Consider the following 5,970-nt stretch of genomic DNA (forward strand, 5'->3'; position numbering starts at 1 on the left):
GTGGAAACAATGCAAACATCTAACAACTAAAGAATGAATAAATAAAATGTGGTATATCCAGACACTGGAATATTCAGCTGTAAAGGAATGTGTGGAGTAAAGAACTTAACCTTGTCCAGAGAGATGACCCTTGTCTTCTGAGGATCGCTAAGCCTGTGGAATGTCATACCTACCAGGAGTGTTTCTGTTTGCTAGGGGACCTTGGGTCACCCCAGGTAGTCTAACAGTGTGATGTGGACTGGGGGGGTCACATGGCATCACCTCAACCTCTGGAGGGGCTGGATGGAGACAGATCAGCCATACGGGCAGTCAACCATGCCCACGTGAGGAGCCCATAGACACTCCGAACACCAGTGTTCAGGTGGGCTTCCCTGGGTGGCAATACCGTGCATATTGTTACATATCGTTGCTGGGAAAGCAGTGCTATCCATAATCCATGGCAGAGGACAACTGGAAGCTTCGTGTTAGAAACTTTCCCAGATTCTGCCACCTGTGCCCGTCCCTCTGGCTGACTTTAAGCCGTATCGTTTAGCTGTAACAAACAATAATCATGAGCATAACAGCTTGCAGTGTGTTCTGTGAGTCCTTCTAGCAAATTATCAACTCAAATGGTAATCTTAGGAACCCCCAAACTTGCAATTTATGTCAAAATTGAGGGTGGTCTCAGCCTAACCGGTTTGGCTTAGTGGATAGAGCATCAGCCTGCAGACTCAAGGGTCCCAGGTTCGATTCTGGTCAAGGGCATGTACCTTGGTTGCAGTCACATCCCCAGAAGGGGGTGTGCAGGAGGCAGCTGATCGATATTTCTCTCTCATCGATGTTTCTAACTTTCTATCCCTCTCCTTTCCTCTCTGTAAAAAACCAATAAAAATATATATATTTTTAAATGGAGGGTGGCCTTAACACCATCTTCAGGGTAATCCACGGTGGACGTCTTCAGAGCAGCCTAACTACAGCCGGTGTGCCCTGCACTGTCCCCTGAGGACGCCGGAGCCGGCTGCGTAGCTTTCTCCCTGAGTCTCATAACCATGTCACCAATGGCAATGCTCATTCACCAGATGCCCGCCTGAACAGACTCAGGAACCCGGAGAAAGAGCACAGAAGGAGGTGGCACCGCGTAGAGGTTAATGTGGAGCTGGGAAAACTCTTAGCTTTTTTTTTCTTCTTAAGGATGGCCAGATGCTGAAAAGGAGAAATGCGAGCTCCTTTCCCGACGATGCTACCTCTCCCCTGCAGACAAACCACAACACGGGGCACGGGAAATTGGTCTGCGGAGGACACTGTCAAAGGCATCCACAGCAACCGTTTGGAAAGCCAGCTCCGAGCTACTCAAACCACCAGGAAACTGCTTTCTAGGGGAAAACAGCCACCCACAGGCAGCATAACCTGGGCTGGGTTGACTACAAAAGTCGTGTCCTTCATGGACAGAATTGGTTGCAGTCCCACCCAGTTTGAATCTGCTTGGGCCCTCACTAACATTGCTTCTGGGGCAAGAGAACAGACCAAAGCTGTAGTAGATGGAGGTGCTATCCCAGCATTCCTTTCTCTCTTGGCATCTCCCCACGCTCACATCAGTGAGCAAGCCACAAGTGCAAGGGCTCTAGGAAGCATTGCGGGTGATGGTTCCATTGTCCGAGACTTGGTTCTCAAATATGGTGCAGTTGACAAGAGGCGCAGGAACCCAGGGCCAGGCAGGGAGGGAACCAGGGAGGCTTCACAGAAGGGGAATTGCCAGAACCGTGGGATTTTGCCGGGCAGAGGAGCAGAAGCAGCCCATCCGACACAGAAGCGGCAGCACGAGCAAAGGCTGGGGGTTGTGAAAGTGCAGGGCTACTCAGGAGACCACTGAGTGAAACAGGTGGAGGCTCGGACAGGTCCAGTGAGGGAGGAACAACAGCAGGAGGTGCAGCTAAAGAGAATGGGTGGGAAGAAACCTGGAGAACCGGGGTGTGACAAATTGTGTCTGTCCTCACGAAGGAACGCTACAGCTCAGCAACGAAAGGGCACAAGTGGCCGATACGCCTAAGAGCACAGAGAAATGTCAGAGGCATTGTGCTGAGTGAAAGAAGTCAGGCAGAAAAAGAACATACTGTTTGATGCTATTTATATGAAGTTCTAAAGGAATCCACAGAGATCAGAGCAGCAGTTGCCTGGGGCCAGCTGAACTGGAAAAGGGCAGGAGGGAACTTGCTGGGGCGAGCTGTTCCGTACCTTGCCTGTCGGGTGGGTACTTACTTGTCAAACTTATCCAACTGTATACTTAAAATTGGCAGCTTTCATTGTGTGTAAATTATACTTCTATGAAGTTGACTTAAGAGGTTTCTGGGGTGGCTTTCCGTGGCCGAGGACAAATTGTTAAGGACTTTAAATGTCAAGCTCCGAAGCTTGGGTTCTCACGGCCAACGCTGCAAGAGGAGCACAGCATTTGAACTCTTCCGGGAATGCAGGCATCAGCCTTGGACTCGTGCCTAACTGGAGTAAATTTCAGCCTGTTTGTTGGGATTTGGGGTACACTGGCCCCTAGATCTCTCCTTCCACCTTATACTGTGGAATTTTATCATAGGAATCTCATTTCTTTTTCTGGAGATTCTTGGCTACAAGGAAATGCAGTAATGGTCTCACTTGGCTACGGAGCCATCCCATTAACTTCAATGGCATTGACGTTGAGTTTCTCGCTCCTTTCCCTAGAGATGGGGGGAAAGAGTGCACCCAATAGTGGAGAAGCTCACACATGTTAATCACCTAGGAGGTGCCAGGAGCTGCCCAAGGGCTTCAGCTACATCATCGACTCAGTCCTCACAACAGCGCGTGCTACAGGCGCAATCGGCTCCATTTCACAGATGAGGACACAGAGGCTCAGGGATATAATGTCCCTTAGTCAAGGTCACACAGTCAGAAAATGGTGAAGTCAGGATTCCTTCCCAGAAGACCCTACTCTTCCTGCTGTGCCCCTTCTGCAGGTGGGATGGGCAAGAAAAAGTAGCAGTCCCCATTTCATAACCTTGTCCCAGAAAAGCAGCAAGACCCCCCACCCTTTAGAAGGCTCTGCAGGTCAACCATCAGGGGCTCTGAAAGGGTGAGGCAGGCCAAGAAAATCTTCACCCCCCTCCCCATACTAGCGGGCCTAGAGGCCAGGAATGAGGGTGCTGAGGCCTCACAGCAGCTCAACAGGGAAAGGAGGCACCCTGAATCAAGCTGGATGGGAAGGTCTGGTCTCTCAGCATAGCCGCCCTCCCAAATGCTGAGAGAAGGCCCCTGGGAGAAGCACAGCCCCCTCTTAACCTGTGTCGGTTCCTCCTTAGTATCCGTAGACTTGAAGCCAAAAGTTACCCTACTCCCCAGTGCCTCCACCTCTGCCACCCACACCTCTGGGCCCCTGGCAGGGACTGTGCAGGTCAGGACAGCTAGCAGTCCATGTGCTTCCACCCCCACCGTCTCCCTGTTCCCAACTCCCAGGTTATAACTTAGGGGCAGGATAAGGAGGTCAAGCTGGGGGTGGGACCTTACAGGGAAAGGGGCATAGACCTGAAGGAATATAAAGGGCCTCAGACGTCCTGGCCAGAGACCCTTGCTGTGCTGCTCTGCACCTGCTCAGCACCATGGTAATGTCTGGTGGGCCCTGTCAGCTGTCTTCTCCATGATTGCAGGGATGGACACTGGCACCAAATGCCCCTCCCCAGGGCATGAAGGATTGAGACCAGGGCAGCCTCCTCTGCCAGTCCCATGGCCAGGACAGCTGCCAGGTTTTCTGTCCCTGCTCTGGGTGGTGGGGATGAGGGGATTTTCTGGTCAAGAGAGAATTGTCCCAGGGGCTCCAGGGAGAGGGTGGGGAGGTTGTATCATGTTTATGGGCATCATAATATGTGAGTTGCTGTGTGTGCCGGCACAAAATTTTTCTGTGCTTGGTTGGGGGTGTGCATGGAGGTATATGTAACTGTATTAGTAATTATTCATTTAACGTGTATGATTTAGCACTACTGTCAGGCACTGTTCTAGGTTCTTGTAATACATCAGTGAATAAAACAGGCAAAGAGCCCAGCTATAATGGTGCTTACATGCGTTGGGGTTAGGGGGCATTTAGGAGGGACAAAGAGAATTTAAAGCACAGAATATAGTAAGTTAGAAGGTGAACAGAGCGGGGTAGGGGAAAGTAGAGCAAGATGAATGAGTAGGTTGCAATTTTTAAAATTGGGGTTCAGGCTCACCCGGCTGATGTGGCTCAGTGGTTGAGCATCGACCCAGGAACCAAGAGGTCGCTGATTCCCAGGCAGGGCACATGCCAGGGTTGCAGGCTCCATCCCCAGTAGGGGGTGAGCAGTAGGCAGCCCGTGGATGATGTTCCTCTCTCATCAATGTTTCTCTCTCTATATCCCTCTCCCTTCCTCGCTCTAAATAAAATTTAAAAAAAAACTTAAAAAAAAATAAAGGTATCAGCCATAACCAGTTTGGCTCAGTGGATGGAGTGTAAGCCTGCGGACTGAAGGGTCCCAGGATCGATTCTGGTCAAGGGCATGTACCTTGGTTGCAGGCACATCCCCAGTGGGGAGTGTGCAGGAGGCAGCTGATCGATGTTTCTCTCTCATCAATGTTTCTAATTTCTCTATCCCTCTCTCTTCCTCTCTGTAAAAAAAATCAATAAAATACATTTTTTTAAAAAATAAGGGTGTCAGAGTAGGACCCTCTGGAAGCTGAATTTTGAGCTGATGCCCAAAGGGGGCAAGGCAATTGGCCATGAGGAAATCTGGAGAGTTTAAAGGAAATGGCATTTTAAAGGAACTGCCAGAAGGCAGGAGAGGCTGAAGTAGGGTGAGCAAGGAGCTATGGGAGAGGTCAGTGAGGTTAGGGCGCTGACCAACGGCTCTGTGCCACCCTCGTGTGTGTGTGTGGGGGGGGGGGGGAGGATGCGCGCGCGCGTGCCCCTGTGTGTGTGTGTGTGTCCATCTCAGGGCGTGCCTCGCAGTCCATCCTCCCGGCCCCGGTTCCCCTGGTACTTTGTGCGCGTCACTGTGCAAGTCTAGGGGCACCATTGGGCCTGGGCACCTGGATGTGCCTAAGGGCACTCGTGAACGTGTGTACCCTCCCCCCACCACCCCCGTTACCCCAGGCTGACCCATCCCTGGACCTGAGCGCCCAGCTCACCCCCACGCGCGGTGTCCGTGGGGTGGGCTCACGTGACCGCCGCGCTCTGTCTGCCCCGCCCCCTCCAGACGCCGGCTCTGCGCTGCGCGTGCGCCCTGGCCCTGCTGTGCCTGGCGGTGCTGCTGCGGCCGCCGGAGGGCGCGCTGGGGGAGGAGCCGCAGCCGCAGCCGCAGCCGCCCCGCGGGCCCCGGGCGGCCTATTGGCTGAGCACCTTCGGCCAAGTGGGCAAGTACATAGAGAAGCTCTTCAACAGCAGGTGAGCGGGCTGAGAGCCGGAGGGAGGGAGGGAGAGGGGAGGGGCCGGACGCACCTGCCCCCACCCCTCCCACGCCGCGCATCGCAGCCCCACGACTTCTGCAAAGACGTGTTTTCCAGCTTGAAATCTAAGGATGTTAAACACCCCAAGAAAGCCGACAACAGCACAAAAGCCCCCCCAGTGAACGCCAGGAAACCCCCACCAGCAAACGCCACGAGCCTCCCTCCACCGAACCCCGCCAACCCGCGGAATCCCACTAACCCCGCACCGCGCGGCGCCACGAAACCCTGACCACCGAGCTCCTCCCAGGGTCCCAGGTAGGAGAGCTGGGCACAGCCGGCACCAACCAGTCAGGAGCCTCGGAACTGGGGGCAGGTTGGGCGGGAGCGAGAGGAAGACCTGGGGAGCAGGGGTACCAGGGCCACAGGGACTTCCTTCTCCAGGCTGGGCTTTCCCCTCCAGATGCCCGACTCAGGTCTCCTCGCGGGTCCACCGATCTCCACCTTTTTTATGAGAGGGGCCCTAACTCCTCCCACCCCACCCCCAGTGAGAACAATAAAGAGAAATGGAATGTC

The 5,970-nt window shown here is 53.6% G+C and overlaps 1 long non-coding RNA gene across 1 annotated transcript; it reads left to right on the top strand.

Moving 5' to 3' along the window:
- The first annotated feature begins 5,257 nt into the window (after positions 1–5,257).
- On the top strand, positions 5,258–5,970 carry LOC132217847 (uncharacterized). The gene is made up of 2 exons (XR_009449021.1): positions 5,258–5,395; positions 5,515–5,970. It is a non-coding gene; the product is annotated as an uncharacterized LOC132217847 (long non-coding RNA).

This window comes from Myotis daubentonii, chromosome 16 (genome assembly GCF_963259705.1).
Source record: "Myotis daubentonii chromosome 16, mMyoDau2.1, whole genome shotgun sequence".
Classification (NCBI taxonomy): Eukaryota; Metazoa; Chordata; class Mammalia; order Chiroptera; family Vespertilionidae; genus Myotis; species Myotis daubentonii.